The sequence below is a fragment of the Scyliorhinus torazame genome, unplaced genomic scaffold, assembly GCF_047496885.1.
Source record: "Scyliorhinus torazame isolate Kashiwa2021f unplaced genomic scaffold, sScyTor2.1 scaffold_246, whole genome shotgun sequence".
Taxonomy (NCBI): Eukaryota; Metazoa; Chordata; class Chondrichthyes; order Carcharhiniformes; family Scyliorhinidae; genus Scyliorhinus; species Scyliorhinus torazame.
Genome location: NW_027307973.1, coordinates 17,501 through 35,000, shown reverse-complemented (window position 1 = coordinate 35,000; position 17,500 = coordinate 17,501). Strand labels below are relative to the sequence as shown.

Genomic DNA, 17,500 nt, shown 5'->3' with positions numbered 1-17,500 from the left:
TGGGGACGGCATGAAGGGGAGCGCGTATCAGGCATATAGGCTAGAATTAGCAGGTGAAGGAGAGAAAGAGGAGGAGAAGTAGAAGTAGAAGTAGAAAAAGAGAGAGAAAAAATTGAAAACAACCGGAAAGAAGAAGTTGCGAGGGTGCTAGCGTGGCCAGCTTGAATAGGTGAGAAGACGGTGCTGCAGATGCTTATGGCCATGCTAGTCTGAAAACGCCCGATCTCGTCTGATCTCGGAAGCTAAGCAGACTCAGGCCTGGTTAGTACTTGGATGGGAGACCGCCTGGGAATACCAGGTGCAGTAGGCTTTTGCGGCCAGCAGAGACTGCTCACGCCAAGCACTCTCCACACCAGAGGCAGGCCAACCTTTTGCTGCTCTCTGCGTCCTCGCCATTCCTCCCAACACTTGCCTGCGGGCTCAACTCAGGCAGGCGGCTTGGTCGGGCCATTCAGCTGCTGCAGCTTTGCCGGACCTTTGCAACGCAGCACGGTTGGTTGCCTTGGCGTGCTGCACTTTAATGGGCCCGCCAGCTGGCCCGTGTGGCCGCAAGCCAGTGTGTCGGCAGGACGTTCTCCTAGCCTGAAGGCGCCGCATGAATGCAAGTTGTGGCATTGGGGCTGGTGTGGAAAGCGAAGGAAGAGAGAGCTGGCTTGCATTGCCTGCCTGACCCTTGTGCTGGCTGTGCTGAGAGAAGTGCGCAGCGTTGCAATGTGGAAAGGCAGCAGCGTGCAGGCGGCAGGCTGGTGTGAGGTGGGCGGGGCTTGCAGTTTTCCTTGGGGAGGTGGAGAAGAAAAAAGAGAGCTAGGTGGGGACGGCATGAAGGGGAGCGAGTATCAGGCATATAGGCTAGAATTAGCAGGAGAAGGAGAGAAAGAGGAGGAGAAGTAGAAGTAGAAGTAGAAAAAGAGAGAGAAAAAATTGAAAACAACCGGAAAGAAGAAGTGGCGAGGGTGCTAGGGTGGCCAGCTTGAATAGGCGAGAAGACGGTGCTGCAGATGCCTACGGCCATACTAGTCTGAAAACGCCCGATCTCGTCTGATCTCGGAAGCTAAGCAGACTCAGGCCTGGTTAGTACTTGGATGGGAGACCGCCTGGGAATACCAGGTGCAGTAGGTTTTTGCGGCCAGCAGTGACTGCTCACGCCAAGCACTCTCCACACCAGAGGCAGGCCAACCTTTTGCTGCTCTCTGCGTCCTCGCCATTCCTCCCAACACTTGCCTGCGGGCTCAACTCAGGCAGGCGGCTTGGTCGGGCCATTCAGCTGCTGCAGCTTTGCCGGGTCTTTGCAACGCAGCACGGTTGTGTGCCTTGGCGTGCTGCACTTTGATGGGCACGCCAGCTGGCCCGTGTGGCCGCAAGCCAGTGTGTCGGCAGGATGTTCTCTCTCCTAGCCTGAAGGCGCCGCATGAATGCAAGTTGTGGCATTGGGGCTGGTGTGGAAAGCGAAGGAAGAGAGAGCTGGCTTGCATTGCCTGCCTGACCCTTGTGCTGGCTGTGCTGAGAGAAGTGCGCAGCGTTGCAATGTGGAAAGGCAGCAGCGTGCAGGCGGCAGGCTGGTGTGAGGTAGGCGGGGCTTGCAGTTTTCCTTGAGGAGGTGGAGAAGAAAAAAGAGAGCTCGGTGGGGATGGCATGAAGGGGAGCGAGTATCAGGCATATAGGCTAGAATTAGCAGGAGAAGGAGAGAAAGAGGAGGAGAAGTAGAAGTAGAAGTAGAAAAAGAGAGAGAAAAAATTGAAAACAACCGGAAAGAAGAAGTTGCGAGGGTGCTAGCGTGGCCAGCTTGAATAGGTGAGAAGACGGTGCTGCAGATGCTTATGGCCATGCTAGTCTGAAAATGCCCGATCTCGTCTGATCTCGGAAGCTAAGCAGACTCAGGCCTGGTTAGTACTTGGATGGGAGACCGCCTGGGAATACCAGGTGCAGTAGGCTTTTGCGGCCAGCAGAGACTGCTCACGCCAAGCACTCTCCACACCAGAGGCAGGCCAACCTTTTGCTGCTCTCTGCGTCCTCGCCATTCCTCCCAACACTTGCCTGCGGGCTCAACTCAGGCAGGCGGCTTGGTCGGGCCATTCAGCTGCTGCAGCTTTGCCGGACCTTTGCAACGCAGCACGGTTGGTTGCCTTGGCGTGCTGCACATTAATGGGCCCGCCAGCTGGCCCGTGTGGCCGCAAGCCAGTGTGTCGGCAGGACGTTCTCCTAGCCTGAAGGCGCCGCATGAATGCAAGTTGTGGCATTGGGGCTGGTGTGGAAAGCGAAGGAAGAGAGAGCTGGCTTGCATTGCCTGCCTGACCCTTGTGCTGGCTGTGCTGAGAGAAGTGCGCAGCGTTGCAATGTGGAAAGGCAGCAGCGTGCAGGCGGCAGGCTGGTGTGAGGTGGGCGGGGCTTGCAGTTTTCCTTGGGGAGGTGGAGAAGAAAAAAGAGAGCTAGGTGGGGACGGCATGAAGGGGAGCGAGTATCAGGCATATAGGCTAGAATTAGCAGGAGAAGGAGAGAAAGAGGAGGAGAAGTAGAAGTAGAAGTAGAAAAAGAGAGAGAAAAAATTGAAAACAACCGGAAAGAAGAAGTGGCGAGGGTGCTAGGGTGGCCAGCTTGAATAGGCGAGAAGACGGTGCTGCAGATGCCTACGGCCATACTAGTCTGAAAACGCCCGATCTCGTCTGATCTCGGAAGCTAAGCAGACTCAGGCCTGGTTAGTACTTGGATGGGAGACCGCCTGGGAATACCAGGTGCAGTAGGCTTTTGCGGCCAGCAGTGACTGCTCACGCCAAGCACTCTCCACACCAGAGGCAGGCCAACCTTTTGCTGCTCTCTGCGTCCTCGCCATTCCTCCCAACACTTGCCTGCGGGCTCAACTCAGGCAGGCGGCTTGGTCGGGCCATTCAGCTGCTGCAGCTTTGCCGGGCCTTTGCAACGCAGCACGGTTGTGTGCCTTGGCGTGCTGCACTTTGATGGGCACGCCAGCTGGCCCGTGTGGCCGCAAGCCAGTGTGTCGGCAGGATGTTCTCTCTCCTAGCCTGAAGGCGCCGCATGAATGCAAGTTGTGGCATTGGGGCTGGTGTGGAAAGCGAAGGAAGAGAGAGCTGGCTTGCATTGCCTGCCTGACCCTTGTGCTGGCTGTGCTGAGAGAAGTGCGCAGCGTTGCAATGTGGAAAGGCAGCAGCGTGCAGGCGGCAGGCTGGTGTGAGGTAGGCGGGGCTTGCAGTTTTCCTTGAGGAGGTGGAGAAGAAAAAAGAGAGCTCGGTGGGGATGGCATGAAGGGGAGCGAGTATCAGGCATATAGGCTAGAATTAGCAGGAGAAGGAGAGAAAGAGGAGGAGAAGTAGAAGTAGAAGTAGAAAAAGAGAGAGAAAAAATTGAAAACAACCGGAAAGAAGAAGTGGCGAGGGTGCTAGGGTGGCCAGCTTGAATAGGCGAGAAGACGGTGATGCAGATGCCTACGGCCATACTAGTCTGAAAACGCCTGATCTCGTCTGATCTCGGAAGCTAAGCAGACTCAGGCCTGGTTAGTACTTGGATGGGAGACCGCCTGGGAATACCAGGTGCAGTAGGCTTTTGCGGCCAGCAGAGACTGCTCACGCCAAGCACTCTCCACACCAGAGGCAGGCCAACCTTTTGCTGCTCTCTGCGTCCTCGCCATTCCTCCCAACACTTGCCTGCGGGCTCAACTCAGGCAGGCGGCTTGGTCGGGCCATTCAGCTGCTGCAGCTTTGCCGGGCCTTTGCAACGCAGCACGGTTGTGTGCCTTGGCGTGCTGCACTTTGATGGGCACGCCAGCTGGCCCGTGTGGCCGCAAGCCAGTGTGTCGGCAGGACGTTCTCTCTCCTAGCCTGAAGGCGCCGCATGAATGCAAGTTGTGGCATTGGGGCTGGTGTGGAAAGCGAAGGAAGAGAGAGCTGGCTTGCATTGCCTGCCTGACCCTTGTGCTGGCTGTGCTGAGAGAAGTGCGCAGCGTTGCAATGTGGAAAGGCAGCAGCGTGCAGGCGGCAGGCTGGTGTGAGGTAGGCGGGGCTTGCAGTTTTCCTTGAGGAGGTGGAGAAGAAAAAAGAGAGCTCGGTGGGGATGGCATGAAGGGGAGCGAGTATCAGGCATATAGGCTAGAATTAGCAGGAGAAGGAGAGAAAGAGGAGGAGAAGTAGAAGTAGAAGTAGAAAAAGAGAGAGAAAAAATTGAAAACAACCGGAAAGAAGAAGTTGCGAGGGTGCTAGCGTGGCCAGCTTGAATAGGTGAGAAGACGGTGCTGCAGATGCTTATGGCCATGCTAGTCTGAAAATGCCCGATCTCGTCTGATCTCGGAAGCTAAGCAGACTCAGGTCTGGTTAGTACTTGGATGGGAGACCGCCTGGGAATACCAGGTGCAGTAGGCTTTTGCGGCCAGCAGAGACTGCTCACGCCAAGCACTCTCCACACGAGAGGCAGGCCAACCTTTTGCTGCTCTCTGCGTCCTCGCCATTCCTCCCAACACTTGCCTGCGGGCTCAACTCAGGCAGGCGGCTTGGTCGGGCCATTCAGCTGCTGCAGCTTTGCCGGACCTTTGCAACGCAGCACGGTTGGTTGCCTTGGCGTGCTGCACTTTAATGGGCCCGCCAGCTGGCCCGTGTGGCCGCAAGCCAGTGTGTCGGCAGGACGTTCTCCTAGCCTGAAGGCGCCGCATGAATGCAAGTTGTGGCATTGGGGCTGGTGTGGAAAGCGAAGGAAGAGAGAGCTGGCTTGCATTGCCTGCCTGACCCTTGTGCTGGCTGTGCTGAGAGAAGTGCGCAGCGTTGCAATGTGGAAAGGCAGCAGCGTGCAGGCGGCAGGCTGGTGTGAGGTGGGCGGGGCTTGCAGTTTTCCTTGGGGAGGTGGAGGAGAAAAAAGAGAGCTAGGTGGGGACGGCATGAAGGGGAGCGAGTATCAGGCATATAGGCTAGAATTAGCAGGAGAAGGAGAGAAAGAGGAGGAGAAGTAGAAGTAGAAGTAGAAAAAGAGAGAGAAAAAATTGAAAACAACCGGAAAGAAGAAGTGGCGAGGGTGCTAGGGTGGCCAGCTTGAATAGGCGAGAAGACGGTGCTGCAGATGCCTACGGCCATACTAGTCTGAAAACGCCCGATCTCGTCTGATCTCGGAAGCTAAGCAGACTCAGGCCTGGTTAGTACTTGGATGGGAGACCGCCTGGGAATACCAGGTGCAGTAGGCTTTCGCGGCCAGCAGAGACTGCTCACGCCAAGCACTCTCCACACCAGAGGCAGGCCAACCTTTTGCTGCTCTCTGCGTCCTCGCCATTCCTCCCAACACTTGCCTGCGGGCTCAACTCAGGCAGGCGGCTTGGTCGGGCCATTCAGCTGCTGCAGCTTTGCCGGGCCTTTGCAACGCAGCACGGTTGTGTGCCTTGGCGTGCTGCACTTTGATGGGCACGCCAGCTGGCCCGTGTGGCCGCAAGCCAGTGTGTCGGCAGGACGTTCTCTCTCCTAGCCTGAAGGCGCCGCATGAATGCAAGTTGTGGCATTGGGGCTGGTGTGGAAAGCGAAGGAAGAGAGAGCTGGCTTGCATTGCCTGCCTGACCCTTGTGCTGGCTGTGCTGAGAGAAGTGCGCAGCGTTGCAATGTGGAAAGGCAGCAGCGTGCAGGCGGCAGGCTGGTGTGAGGTGGGCGGGGCTTGCAGTTTTCCTTGGGGAGGTGGAGAAGAAAAAAGAGAGCTAGGTGGGGACGGCATGAAGGGGAGCGAGTATCAGGCATATAGGCTAGAATTAGCAGGAGAAGGAGAGAAAGAGGAGGAGAAGTAGAAGTAGAAGTAGAAAAAGAGAGAGAAAAAATTGAAAACAACCGGAAAGAAGAAGTGGCGAGGGTGCTAGGGTGGCCAGCTTGAATAGGCGAGAAGACGGTGATGCAGATGCCTACGGCCATACTAGTCTGTAAACGCCCGATCTCGTCTGATCTCGGAAGCTAAGCAGACTCAGGCCTGGTTAGTACTTGGATGGGAGACCGCCTGGGAATACCAGGTGCAGTAGGCTTTTGCGGCCAGCAGAGACTGCTCACGCCAAGCACTCTCCACACCAGAGGCAGGCCAACCTTTTGCTGCTCTCTGCGTCCTCGCCATTCCTCCCAACACTTGCCTGCGGGCTCAACTCAGGCAGGCGGCTTGGTCGGGCCATTCAGCTGCTGCAGCTTTGCCGGACCTTTGCAACGCAGCACGGTTGGTTGCCTTGGCGTGCTGCACTTTAATGGGCCCGCCAGCTGGCCCGTGTGGCCGCAAGCCAGTGTGTCGGCAGGACGTTCTCCTAGCCTGAAGGCGCCGCATGAATGCAAGTTGTGGCATTGGGGCTGGTGTGGAAAGCGAAGGAAGAGAGAGCTGGCTTGCATTGCCTGCCTGACCCTTGTGCTGGCTGTGCTGAGAGAAGTGCGCAGCGTTGCAATGTGGAAAGGCAGCAGCGTGCAGGCGGCAGGCTGGTGTGAGGTGGGCGGGGCTTGCAGTTTTCCTTGGGGAGGTGGAGGAGAAAAAAGAGAGCTAGGTGGGGACGGCATGAAGGGGAGCGAGTATCAGGCATATAGGCTAGAATTAGCAGGAGAAGGAGAGAAAGAGGAGGAGAAGTAGAAGTAGAAGTAGAAAAAGAGAGAGAAAAAATTGAAAACAACCGGAAAGAAGAAGTGGCGAGGGTGCTAGGGTGGCCAGCTTGAATAGGCGAGAAGACGGTGCTGCAGATGCCTACGGCCATACTAGTCTGAAAACGCCCGATCTCGTCTGATCTCGGAAGCTAAGCAGACTCAGGCCTGGTTAGTACTTGGATGGGAGACCGCCTGGGAATACCAGGTGCAGTAGGCTTTTGCGGCCAGCAGAGACTGCTCACGCCAAGCACTCTCCACACCAGAGGCAGGCCAACCTTTTGCTGCTCTCTGCGTCCTCGCCATTCCTCCCAACACTTGCCTGCGGGCTCAACTCAGGCAGGCGGCTTGGTCGGGCCATTCAGCTGCTGCAGCTTTGCCGGGCCTTTGCAACGCAGCACGGTTGTGTGCCTTGGCGTGCTGCACTTTGATGGGCACGCCAGCTGGCCCGTGTGGCCGCAAGCAAGTGTGTCGGCAGGACGTTCTCTCTCCTAGCCTGAAGGCGCCGCATGAATGCAAGTTGTGGCATTGGGGCTGGTGTGGAAAGCGAAGGAAGAGAGAGCTGGCTTGCATTGCCTGCCTGACCCTTGTGCTGGCTGTGCTGAGAGAAGTGCGCAGCGTTGCAATGTGGAAAGGCAGCAGCGTGCAGGCGGCAGGCTGGTGTGAGGTGGGCGGGGCTTGCAGTTTTCCTTGGGGAGGTGGAGAAGAAAAAAGAGAGCTAGGTGGGGACGGCATGAAGGGGAGCGAGTATCAGGCATATAGGCTAGAATTAGCAGGAGAAGGAGAGAAAGAGGAGGAGAAGTAGAAGTAGAAGTAGAAAAAGAGAGAGAAAAAATTGAAAACAACCGGAAAGAAGAAGTGGCGAGGGTGCTAGGGTGGCCAGCTTGAATAGGCGAGAAGACGGTGATGCAGATGCCTACGGCCATACTAGTCTGTAAACGCCCGATCTCGTCTGATCTCGGAAGCTAAGCAGACTCAGGCCTGGTTAGTACTTGGATGGGAGACCGCCTGGGAATACCAGGTGCAGTAGGCTTTTGCGGCCAGCAGAGACTGCTCACGCCAAGCACTCTCCACACCAGAGGCAGGCCAACCTTTTGCTGCTCTCTGCGTCCTCGCCATTCCTCCCAACACTTGCCTGCGGGCTCAACTCAGGCAGGCGGCTTGGTCGGGCCATTCAGCTGCTGCAGCTTTGCCGGGCCTTTGCAACGCAGCACGGTTGTGTGCCTTGGCGTGCTGCACTTTGATGGGCACGCCAGCTGGCCCGTGTGGCCGCAAGCCAGTGTGTCGGCAGGACGTTCTCTCTCCTAGCCTGAAGGCGCCGCATGAATGCAAGTTGTGGCATTGGGGCTGGTGTGGAAAGCGAAGGAAGAGAGAGCTGGCTTGCATTGCCTGCCTGACCCTTGTGCTGGCTGTGCTGAGAGAAGTGCACAGCATTGCAATGTGGAAAGGCAGCAGCGTGCAGGCGGCAGGCTGGTGTGAGGTGGGCGGGGCTTGCAGTTTTCCTTGGGGAGGTGGAGAAGAAAAAAGAGAGCTAGGTGGGGACGGCATGAAGGGGAGCGCGTATCAGGCATATAGGCTAGAATTAGCAGGTGAAGGAGAGAAAGAGGAGGAGAAGTAGAAGTAGAAGTAGAAAAAGAGAGAGAAAAAATTGAAAACAACCGGAAAGAAGAAGTTGCGAGGGTGCTAGCGTGGCCAACTTGAATAGGTGAGAAGACGGTGCTGCAGATGCTTATGGCCATGCTAGTCTGAAAATGCCCGATCTCGTCTGATCTCGGAAACTAAGCAGACTCAGGCCTGGTTAGTACTTGGATGGGAGACCGCCTGGGAATACCAGGTGCAGTAGGCTTTTGCGGCCAGCAGAGACTGCTCACGCCAAGCACTCTCCACACCAGAGGCAGGCCAACCTTTTGCTGCTCTCTGCGTCCTCGCCATTCCTCCCAACACTTGCCTGCGGGCTCAACTCAGGCAGGCGGCTTGGTCGGGCCATTCAGCTGCTGCAGCTTTGCCGGGCCTTTGCAACGCAGCACGGTTGTGTGCCTTGGCGTGCTGCACTTTGATGGGCACGCCAGCTGGCCCGTGTGGCCGCAAGCCAGTGTGTCGGCAGGACGTTCTCTCTCCTAGCCTGAAGGCGCCGCATGAATGCAAGTTGTGGCATTGGGGCTGGTGTGGAAAGCGAAGGAAGAGAGAGCTGGCTTGCATTGCCTGCCTGACCCTTGTGCTGGCTGTGCTGAGAGAAGTGCGCAGCGTTGCAATGTGGAAAGGCAGCAGCGTGCAGGCGGCAGGCTGGTGTGAGGTGGGCGGGGCTTGCAGTTTTCCTTGGGGAGGTGGAGAAGAAAAAAGAGAGCTAGGTGGGGACGGCATGAAGGGGAGCGAGTATCAGGCATATAGGCTAGAATTAGCAGGAGAAGGAGAGAAAGAGGAGGAGAAGTAGAAGTAGAAGTAGAAAAAGAGAGAGAAAAAATTGAAAACAACCGGAAAGAAGAAGTGGCGAGGGTGCTAGGGTGGCCAGCTTGAATAGGCGAGAAGACGGTGATGCAGATGCCTACGGCCATACTAGTCTGTAAACGCCCGATCTCGTCTGATCTCGGAAGCTAAGCAGACTCAGGCCTGGTTAGTACTTGGATGGGAGACCGCCTGGGAATACCAGGTGCAGTAGGCTTTTGCGGCCAGCAGAGACTGCTCACGCCAAGCACTCTCCACACCAGAGGCAGGCCAACCTTTTGCTGCTCTCTGCGTCCTCGCCATTCCTCCCAACACTTGCCTGCGGGCTCAACTCAGGCAGGCGGCTTGGTCGGGCCATTCAGCTGCTGCAGCTTTGCCGGGCCTTTGCAACGCAGCACGGTTGTGTGCCTTGGCGTGCTGCACTTTGATGGGCACGCCAGCTGGCCCGTGTGGCCGCAAGCCAGTGTGTCGGCAGGACGTTCTCTCTCCTAGCCTGAAGGCGCCGCATGAATGCAAGTTGTGGCATTGGGGCTGGTGTGGAAAGCGAAGGAAGAGAGAGCTGGCTTGCATTGCCTGCCTGACCCTTGTGCTGGCTGTGCTGAGAGAAGTGCACAGCATTGCAATGTGGAAAGGCAGCAGCGTGCAGGCGGCAGGCTGGTGTGAGGTGGGCGGGGCTTGCAGTTTTCCTTGGGGAGGTGGAGAAGAAAAAAGAGAGCTCGGTGGGGACGGCATGAAGGGGAGCGCGTATCGGGCATATAGGCTAGAATTAGCAGGTGAAGGAGAGAAAGAGGAGGAGAAGTAGAAGTAGAAGTAGAAAAAGAGAGATAAAAAATTGAAAACAACCGGAAAGAAGAAGTTGCGAGGGTGCTAGCGTGGCCAGCTTGAATAGGCGAGAAGACGGTGCTGCAGATGCTTATGGCCATGCTAGTCTGAAAATGCCCGATCTCATCTGATCTCGGAAGCTAAGCAGACTCAGGCCTGGTTAGTACTTGGATGGGAGACCGCCTGGGAATACCAGGTGCAGTAGGCTTTTGCGGCCAGCAGAGACTGCTCACGCCAAGCACTCTCCACACCAGAGGCAGGCCAACCTTTTGCTGCTCTCTGCGTCCTCGCCATTCCTCCCAACACTTGCCTGCGGGCTCAACTCAGGCAGGCGGCTTGGTCGGGCCATTCAGCTGCTGCAGCTTTGCCGGGCCTTTGCAACGCAGCACGGTTGGGTGCCTTGGCGTGCTGCACTTTGATGGGCCCGCCAGCTGGCCCGTGTGGCCGCAAGCCAGTGTGTCGGCAGGACGTTCTCCTAGCCTGAAGGCGCCGCATGAATGCAAGTTGTGGCATTGGGGCTGGTGTGGAAAGCGAAGGAAGAGAGAGCTGGCTTGCATTGCCTGCCTGACCCTTGTGCTGGCTGTGCTGAGAGAAGTGCGCAGCGTTGCAATGTGGAAAGGCAGCAGCGTGCAGGCGGCAGGCTGGTGTGAGGTGGGCGGGGCTTGCAGTTTTCCTTGGGGAGGTGGAGAAGAAAAAAGAGAGCTAGGTGGGGACGGCATGAAGGGGAGCGAGTATCAGGCATATAGGCTAGAATTAGCAGGAGAAGGAGAGAAAGAGGAGGAGAAGTAGAAGTAGAAGTAGAAAAAGAGAGAGAAAAAATTGAAAACAACCGGAAAGAAGAAGTGGCGAGGGTGCTAGGGTGGCCAGCTTGAATAGGCGAGAAGACGGTGCTGCAGATGCCTACGGCCATACTAGTCTGAAAACGCCCGATCTCGTCTGATCTCGGAAGCTAAGCAGACTCAGGCCTGGTTAGTACTTGGATGGGAGACCGCCTGGGAATACCAGGTGCAGTAGGCTTTTGCGGCCAGCAGAGACTGCTCACGCCAAGCACTCTACACACCAGAGGCAGGCCAACCTTTTGCTGCTCTCTGCGTCCTCGCCATTCCTCCCAACACTTGCCTGCGGGCTCAACTCAGGCAGGCGGCTTGGTCGGGCCATTCAGCTGCTGCAGCTTTGCCGGGCCTTTGCAACGCAGCACGGTTGTGTGCCTTGGCGTGCTGCACTTTGATGGGCACGCCAGCTGGCCCGTGTGGCCGCAAGCCAGTGTGTCGGCAGGACGTTCTCTCTCCTAGCCTGAAGGCGCCGCATGAATGCAAGTTGTGGCATTGGGGCTGGTGTGGAAAGCGAAGGAAGAGAGAGCTGGCTTGCATTGCCTGCCTGACCCTTGTGCTGGCTGTGCTGAGAGAAGTGCGCAGCGTTGCAATGTGGAAAGGCAGCAGCGTGCAGGCGGCAGGCTGGTGTGAGGTGGGCGGGGCTTGCAGTTTTCCTTGGGGAGGTGGAGAAGAAAAAAGAGAGCTAGGTGGGGACGGCATGAAGGGGAGCGAGTATCAGGCATATAGGCTAGAATTAGCAGGAGAAGGAGAGAAAGAGGAGGAGAAGTAGAAGTAGAAGTAGAAAAAGAGAGAGAAAAAATTGAAAACAACCGGAAAGAAGAAGTGGCGAGGGTGCTAGGGTGGCCAGCTTGAATAGGCGAGAAGACGGTGCTGCAGATGCCTACGGCCATACTAGTCTGAAAACGCTTGATCTCGTCTGATCTCGGAAGCTAAGCAGACTCAGGCCTGGTTAGTACTTGGATGGGAGACCGCCTGGGAATACCAGGTGCAGTAGGCTTTTGCGGCCAGCAGAGACTGCTCACGCCAAGCACTCTCCACACCAGAGGCAGGCCAACCTTTTGCTGCTCTCTGCGTCCTCGCCATTCCTCCCAACACTTGCCTGCGGGCTCAACTCAGGCAGGCGGCTTGGTCGGGCCATTCAGCTGCTGCAGCTTTGCCGGGCCTTTGCAACGCAGCACGGTTGGGTGCCTTGGCGTGCTGCACTTTGATGGGCCCGCCAGCTGGCCCGTGTGGCCGCAAGCCAGTGTGTCGGCAGGACGTTCTCCTAGCCTGAAGGCGCCGCATGAATGCAAGTTGTGGCATTGGGGCTGGTGTGGAAAGCGAAGGAAGAGAGAGCTGGCTTGCATTGCCTGCCTGACCCTTGTGCTGGCTGTGCTGAGAGAAGTGCGCAGCGTTGCAATGTGGAAAGGCAGCAGCGTGCAGGCGGCAGGCTGGTGTGAGGTAGGCGGGGCTTGCAGTTTTCCTTGAGGAGGTGGAGAAGAAAAAAGAGAGCTCGGTGGGGATGGCATGAAGGGGAGCGAGTATCAGGCATATAGGCTAGAATTAGCAGGAGAAGGAGAGAAAGAGGAGGAGAAGTAGAAGTAGAAGTAGAAAAAGAGAGAGAAAAAATTGAAAACAACCGGAAAGAAGAAGTGGCGAGGGTGCTAGGGTGGCCAGCTTGAATAGGCGAGAAGACGGTGCTGCAGATGCCTACGGCCATACTAGTCTGAAAACGCCCGATCTCGTCTGATCTCGGAAGCTAAGCAGACTCAGGCCTGGTTAGTACTTGGATGGGAAACCGCCTGGGAATACCAGGTGCAGTAGGCTTTTGCGGCCAGCAGTGACTGCTCACGCCAAGCACTCTCCACACCAGAGGCAGGCCAACCTTTTGCTGCTCTCTGCGTCCTCGCCATTCCTCCCAACACTTGCCTGCGGGCTCAACTCAGGCAGGCGGCTTGGTCGGGCCATTCAGCTGCTGCAGCTTTGCCGGGCCTTTGCAACGCAGCACGGTTGGGTGCCTTGGCGTGCTGCACTTTGATGGGCACGCCAGCTGGCCCGTGTGGCCGCAAGCCAGTGTGTCGGCAGGACGTTCTCTCTCCTAGCCTGAAGGCGCCGCATGAATGCAAGTTGTGGCATTGGGGCTGGTGTGGAAAGCGAAGGAAGAGAGAGCTGGCTTGCATTGCCTGCCTGACCCTTGTGCTGGCTGTGCTGAGAGAAGTGCGCAGCGTTGCAATGTGGAAAGGCAGCAGCGTGCAGGCGGCAGGCTGGTGTGAGGTGGGCGGGGCTTGCAGTTTTCCTTGGGGAGGTGGAGAAGAAAAAAGAGAGCTAGGTGGGGACGGCATGAAGGGGAGCGAGTATCAGGCATATAGGCTAGAATTAGCAGGAGAAGGAGAGAAAGAGGAGGAGAAGTAGAAGTAGAAGTAGAAAAAGAGAGAGAAAAAATTGAAAACAACCGGAAAGAAGAAGTGGCGAGGGTGCTAGGGTGGCCAGCTTGAATAGGCGAGAAGACGGTGCTGCAGATGCCTACGGCCATACTAGTCTGAAAACGCCCGATCTCGTCTGATCTCGGAAGCTAAGCAGACTCAGGCCTGGTTAGTACTTGGATGGGAGACCGCCTGGGAATACCAGGTGCAGTAGGCTTTTGCGGCCAGCAGTGACTGCTCACGCCAAGCACTCTCCACACCAGAGGCAGGCCAACCTTTTGCTGCTCTCTGCGTCCTCGCCATTCCTCCCAACACTTGCCTGCGGGCTCAACTCAGGCAGGCGGCTTGGTCGGGCCATTCAGCTGCTGCAGCTTTGCCGGGCCTTTGCAACGCAGCACGGTTGTGTGCCTTGGCGTGCTGCACTTTGATGGGCACGCCAGCTGGCCCGTGTGGCCGCAAGCCAGTGTGTCGGCAGGACGTTCTCTCTCCTAGCCTGAAGGCGCCGCATGAATGCAAGTTGTGGCATTGGGGCTGGTGTGGAAAGCGAAGGAAGAGAGAGCTGGCTTGCATTGCCTGCCTGACCCTTGTGCTGGCTGTGCTGAGAGAAGTGCGCAGCGTTGCAATGTGGAAAGGCAGCAGCGTGCAGGCGGCAGGCTGGTGTGAGGTAGGCGGGGCTTGCAGTTTTCCTTGAGGAGGTGGAGAAGAAAAAAGAGAGCTCGGTGGGGATGGCATGAAGGGGAGCGAGTATCAGGCATATAGGCTAGAATTAGCAGGAGAAGGAGAGAAAGAGGAGGAGAAGTAGAAGTAGAAGTAGAAAAAGAGAGAGAAAAAATTGAAAACAACCGGAAAGAAGAAGTGGCGAGGGTGCTAGGGTGGCCAGCTTGAATAGGCGAGAAGACGGTGCTGCAGATGCCTACGGCCATACTAGTCTGAAAACGCCCGATCTCGTCTGATCTCGGAAGCTAAGCAGACTCAGGCCTGGTTAGTACTTGGATGGGAGACCGCCTGGGAATACCAGGTGCAGTAGGCTTTTGCGGCCAGCAGTGACTGCTCACGCCAAGCACTCTCCACACCAGAGGCAGGCCAACCTTTTGCTGCTCTCTGCGTCCTCGCCATTCCTCCCAACACTTGCCTGCGGGCTCAACTCAGGCAGGCGGCTTGGTCGGGCCATTCAGCTGCTGCAGCTTTGCCGGGCCTTTGCAACGCAGCACGGTTGTGTGCCTTGGCGTGCTGCACTTTGATGGGCACGCCAGCTGGCCCGTGTGGCCGCAAGCCAGTGTGTCGGCAGGACGTTCTCTCTCCTAGCCTGAAGGCGCCGCATGAATGCAAGTTGTGGCATTGGGGCTGGTGTGGAAAGCGAAGGAAGAGAGAGCTGGCTTGCATTGCCTGCCTGACCCTTGTGCTGGCTGTGCTGAGAGAAGTGCGCAGCGTTGCAATGTGGAAAGGCAGCAGCGTGCAGGCGGCAGGCTGGTGTGAGGTGGGCGGGGCTTGCAGTTTTCCTTGGGGAGGTGGAGAAGAAAAAAGAGAGCTAGGTGGGGACGGCATGAAGGGGAGCGCGTATCAGGCATATAGGCTAGAATTAGCAGGTGAAGGAGAGAAAGAGGAGGAGAAGTAGAAGTAGAAGTAGAAAAAGAGAGAGAAAAAATTGAAAACAACCGGAAAGAAGAAGTTGCGAGGGTGCTAGCGTGGCCAGCTTGAATAGGTGAGAAGACGGTGCTGCAGATGCTTATGGCCATGCTAGTCTGAAAACGCCCGATCTCGTCTGATCTCGGAAGCTAAGCAGACTCAGGCCTGGTTAGTACTTGGATGGGAGACCGCCTGGGAATACCAGGTGCAGTAGGCTTTTGCGGCCAGCAGAGACTGCTCACGCCAAGCACTCTCCACACCAGAGGCAGGCCAACCTTTTGCTGCTCTCTGCGTCCTCGCCATTCCTCCCAACACTTGCCTGCGGGCTCAACTCAGGCAGGCGGCTTGGTCGGGCCATTCAGCTGCTGCAGCTTTGCCGGACCTTTGCAACGCAGCACGGTTGGTTGCCTTGGCGTGCTGCACTTTAATGGGCCCGCCAGCTGGCCCGTGTGGCCGCAAGCCAGTGTGTCGGCAGGACGTTCTCCTAGCCTGAAGGCGCCGCATGAATGCAAGTTGTGGCATTGGGGCTGGTGTGGAAAGCGAAGGAAGAGAGAGCTGGCTTGCATTGCCTGCCTGACCCTTGTGCTGGCTGTGCTGAGAGAAGTGCGCAGCGTTGCAATGTGGAAAGGCAGCAGCGTGCAGGCGGCAGGCTGGTGTGAGGTAGGCGGGGCTTGCAGTTTTCCTTGAGGAGGTGGAGAAGAAAAAAGAGAGCTCGGTGGGGATGGCATGAAGGGGAGCGAGTATCAGGCATATAGGCTAGAATTAGCAGGAGAAGGAGAGAAAGAGGAGGAGAAGTAGAAGTAGAAGTAGAAAAAGAGAGAGAAAAAATTGAAAACAACCGGAAAGAAGAAGTGGCGAGGGTGCTAGGGTGGCCAGCTTGAATAGGCGAGAAGACGGTGCTGCAGATGCCTACGGCCATACTAGTCTGAAAACGCCCGATCTCGTCTGATCTCGGAAGCTAAGCAGACTCAGGCCTGGTTAGTACTTGGATGGGAAACCGCCTGGGAATACCAGGTGCAGTAGGCTTTTGCGGCCAGCAGTGACTGCTCACGCCAAGCACTCTCCACACCAGAGGCAGGCCAACCTTTTGCTGCTCTCTGCGTCCTCGCCATTCCTCCCAACACTTGCCTGCGGGCTCAACTCAGGCAGGCGGCTTGGTCGGGCCATTCAGCTGCTGCAGCTTTGCCGGGCCTTTGCAACGCAGCACGGTTGGGTGCCTTGGCGTGCTGCACTTTGATGGGCACGCCAGCTGGCCCGTGTGGCCGCAAGCCAGTGTGTCGGCAGGACGTTCTCTCTCCTAGCCTGAAGGCGCCGCATGAATGCAAGTTGTGGCATTGGGGCTGGTGTGGAAAGCGAAGGAAGAGAGAGCTGGCTTGCATTGCCTGCCTGACCCTTGTGCTGGCTGTGCTGAGAGAAGTGCGCAGCGTTGCAATGTGGAAAGGCAGCAGCGTGCAGGCGGCAGGCTGGTGTGAGGTGGGCGGGGCTTGCAGTTTTCCTTGGGGAGGTGGAGAAGAAAAAAGAGAGCTAGGTGGGGACGGCATGAAGGGGAGCGAGTATCAGGCATATAGGCTAGAATTAGCAGGAGAAGGAGAGAAAGAGGAGGAGAAGTAGAAGTAGAAGTAGAAAAAGAGAGAGAAAAAATTGAAAACAACCGGAAAGAAGAAGTGGCGAGGGTGCTAGGGTGGCCAGCTTGAATAGGCGAGAAGACGGTGCTGCAGATGCCTACGGCCATACTAGTCTGAAAACGCCCGATCTCGTCTGATCTCGGAAGCTAAGCAGACTCAGGCCTGGTTAGTACTTGGATGGGAGACCGCCTGGGAATACCAGGTGCAGTAGGCTTTTGCGGCCAGCAGTGACTGCTCACGCCAAGCACTCTCCACACCAGAGGCAGGCCAACCTTTTGCTGCTCTCTGCGTCCTCGCCATTCCTCCCAACACTTGCCTGCGGGCTCAACTCAGGCAGGCGGCTTGGTCGGGCCATTCAGCTGCTGCAGCTTTGCCGGGCCTTTGCAACGCAGCACGGTTGTGTGCCTTGGCGTGCTGCACTTTGATGGGCACGCCAGCTGGCCCGTGTGGCCGCAAGCCAGTGTGTCGGCAGGACGTTCTCTCTCCTAGCCTGAAGGCGCCGCATGAATGCAAGTTGTGGCATTGGGGCTGGTGTGGAAAGCGAAGGAAGAGAGAGCTGGCTTGCATTGCCTGCCTGACCCTTGTGCTGGCTGTGCTGAGAGAAGTGCGCAGCGTTGCAATGTGGAAAGGCAGCAGCGTGCAGGCGGCAGGCTGGTGTGAGGTAGGCGGGGCTTGCAGTTTTCCTTGAGGAGGTGGAGAAGAAAAAAGAGAGCTCGGTGGGGATGGCATGAAGGGGAGCGAGTATCAGGCATATAGGCTAGAATTAGCAGGAGAAGGAGAGAAAGAGGAGGAGAAGTAGAAGTAGAAGTAGAAAAAGAGAGAGAAAAAATTGAAAACAACCGGAAAGAAGAAGTGGCGAGGGTGCTAGGGTGGCCAGCTTGAATAGGCGAGAAGACGGTGCTGCAGATGCCTACGGCCATACTAGTCTGAAAACGCCCGATCTCGTCTGATCTCGGAAGCTAAGCAGACTCAGGCCTGGTTAGTACTTGGATGGGAGACCGCCTGGGAATACCAGGTGCAGTAGGCTTTTGCGGCCAGCAGTGACTGCTCACGCCAAGCACTCTCCACACCAGAGGCAGGCCAACCTTTTGCTGCTCTCTGCGTCCTCGCCATTCCTCCCAACACTTGCCTGCGGGCTCAACTCAGGCAGGCGGCTTGGTCGGGCCATTCAG

At 56.9% G+C, this 17,500-nt stretch overlaps 22 non-coding genes across 22 annotated transcripts; all 22 read left to right on the top strand.

The window, feature by feature from the left end:
• Window positions 1-191: 191 nt before the first annotated feature.
• Window positions 192-310, top strand: LOC140405999 (5S ribosomal RNA). Its single transcript, XR_011938955.1, has one exon. It is a non-coding gene; the product is annotated as a 5S ribosomal RNA (ribosomal RNA).
• Window positions 311-1,000: 690 nt separating this feature from the next.
• LOC140405925 (5S ribosomal RNA) lies at window positions 1,001-1,119 on the top strand. Its single transcript, XR_011938884.1, has one exon. It is a non-coding gene; the product is annotated as a 5S ribosomal RNA (ribosomal RNA).
• A 694-nt stretch (window positions 1,120-1,813) lies between these two features.
• On the top strand, window positions 1,814-1,932 carry LOC140406014 (5S ribosomal RNA). Its single transcript, XR_011938969.1, has one exon. It is a non-coding gene; the product is annotated as a 5S ribosomal RNA (ribosomal RNA).
• Window positions 1,933-2,622: 690 nt separating this feature from the next.
• Window positions 2,623-2,741, top strand: LOC140405946 (5S ribosomal RNA). The gene has a single exon (XR_011938904.1). It is a non-coding gene; the product is annotated as a 5S ribosomal RNA (ribosomal RNA).
• A 694-nt stretch (window positions 2,742-3,435) lies between these two features.
• On the top strand, window positions 3,436-3,554 carry LOC140405937 (5S ribosomal RNA). Its single transcript, XR_011938895.1, has one exon. It is a non-coding gene; the product is annotated as a 5S ribosomal RNA (ribosomal RNA).
• Window positions 3,555-4,248: 694 nt separating this feature from the next.
• On the top strand, window positions 4,249-4,367 carry LOC140406049 (5S ribosomal RNA). Its single transcript, XR_011939001.1, has one exon. It is a non-coding gene; the product is annotated as a 5S ribosomal RNA (ribosomal RNA).
• Window positions 4,368-5,057: 690 nt separating this feature from the next.
• Window positions 5,058-5,176, top strand: LOC140405935 (5S ribosomal RNA). The gene has a single exon (XR_011938893.1). It is a non-coding gene; the product is annotated as a 5S ribosomal RNA (ribosomal RNA).
• Window positions 5,177-5,870: 694 nt separating this feature from the next.
• On the top strand, window positions 5,871-5,989 carry LOC140405908 (5S ribosomal RNA). The gene has a single exon (XR_011938867.1). It is a non-coding gene; the product is annotated as a 5S ribosomal RNA (ribosomal RNA).
• A 690-nt stretch (window positions 5,990-6,679) lies between these two features.
• LOC140405923 (5S ribosomal RNA) lies at window positions 6,680-6,798 on the top strand. Its single transcript, XR_011938882.1, has one exon. It is a non-coding gene; the product is annotated as a 5S ribosomal RNA (ribosomal RNA).
• Window positions 6,799-7,492: 694 nt separating this feature from the next.
• On the top strand, window positions 7,493-7,611 carry LOC140405907 (5S ribosomal RNA). The gene has a single exon (XR_011938866.1). It is a non-coding gene; the product is annotated as a 5S ribosomal RNA (ribosomal RNA).
• Window positions 7,612-8,305: 694 nt separating this feature from the next.
• On the top strand, window positions 8,306-8,424 carry LOC140406012 (5S ribosomal RNA). The gene has a single exon (XR_011938967.1). It is a non-coding gene; the product is annotated as a 5S ribosomal RNA (ribosomal RNA).
• Window positions 8,425-9,118: 694 nt separating this feature from the next.
• LOC140405906 (5S ribosomal RNA) lies at window positions 9,119-9,237 on the top strand. The gene has a single exon (XR_011938865.1). It is a non-coding gene; the product is annotated as a 5S ribosomal RNA (ribosomal RNA).
• A 694-nt stretch (window positions 9,238-9,931) lies between these two features.
• On the top strand, window positions 9,932-10,050 carry LOC140406007 (5S ribosomal RNA). The gene has a single exon (XR_011938963.1). It is a non-coding gene; the product is annotated as a 5S ribosomal RNA (ribosomal RNA).
• A 690-nt stretch (window positions 10,051-10,740) lies between these two features.
• LOC140405911 (5S ribosomal RNA) lies at window positions 10,741-10,859 on the top strand. The gene has a single exon (XR_011938870.1). It is a non-coding gene; the product is annotated as a 5S ribosomal RNA (ribosomal RNA).
• A 694-nt stretch (window positions 10,860-11,553) lies between these two features.
• On the top strand, window positions 11,554-11,672 carry LOC140405982 (5S ribosomal RNA). The gene has a single exon (XR_011938938.1). It is a non-coding gene; the product is annotated as a 5S ribosomal RNA (ribosomal RNA).
• Window positions 11,673-12,362: 690 nt separating this feature from the next.
• Window positions 12,363-12,481, top strand: LOC140405921 (5S ribosomal RNA). Its single transcript, XR_011938880.1, has one exon. It is a non-coding gene; the product is annotated as a 5S ribosomal RNA (ribosomal RNA).
• Window positions 12,482-13,175: 694 nt separating this feature from the next.
• Window positions 13,176-13,294, top strand: LOC140405900 (5S ribosomal RNA). The gene has a single exon (XR_011938859.1). It is a non-coding gene; the product is annotated as a 5S ribosomal RNA (ribosomal RNA).
• A 694-nt stretch (window positions 13,295-13,988) lies between these two features.
• On the top strand, window positions 13,989-14,107 carry LOC140405888 (5S ribosomal RNA). The gene has a single exon (XR_011938848.1). It is a non-coding gene; the product is annotated as a 5S ribosomal RNA (ribosomal RNA).
• A 694-nt stretch (window positions 14,108-14,801) lies between these two features.
• Window positions 14,802-14,920, top strand: LOC140405998 (5S ribosomal RNA). Its single transcript, XR_011938954.1, has one exon. It is a non-coding gene; the product is annotated as a 5S ribosomal RNA (ribosomal RNA).
• A 690-nt stretch (window positions 14,921-15,610) lies between these two features.
• On the top strand, window positions 15,611-15,729 carry LOC140405920 (5S ribosomal RNA). The gene has a single exon (XR_011938879.1). It is a non-coding gene; the product is annotated as a 5S ribosomal RNA (ribosomal RNA).
• Window positions 15,730-16,423: 694 nt separating this feature from the next.
• LOC140405876 (5S ribosomal RNA) lies at window positions 16,424-16,542 on the top strand. The gene has a single exon (XR_011938837.1). It is a non-coding gene; the product is annotated as a 5S ribosomal RNA (ribosomal RNA).
• A 694-nt stretch (window positions 16,543-17,236) lies between these two features.
• LOC140405865 (5S ribosomal RNA) lies at window positions 17,237-17,355 on the top strand. The gene has a single exon (XR_011938826.1). It is a non-coding gene; the product is annotated as a 5S ribosomal RNA (ribosomal RNA).
• The last annotated feature ends 145 nt before the right edge of the window (window positions 17,356-17,500 follow it).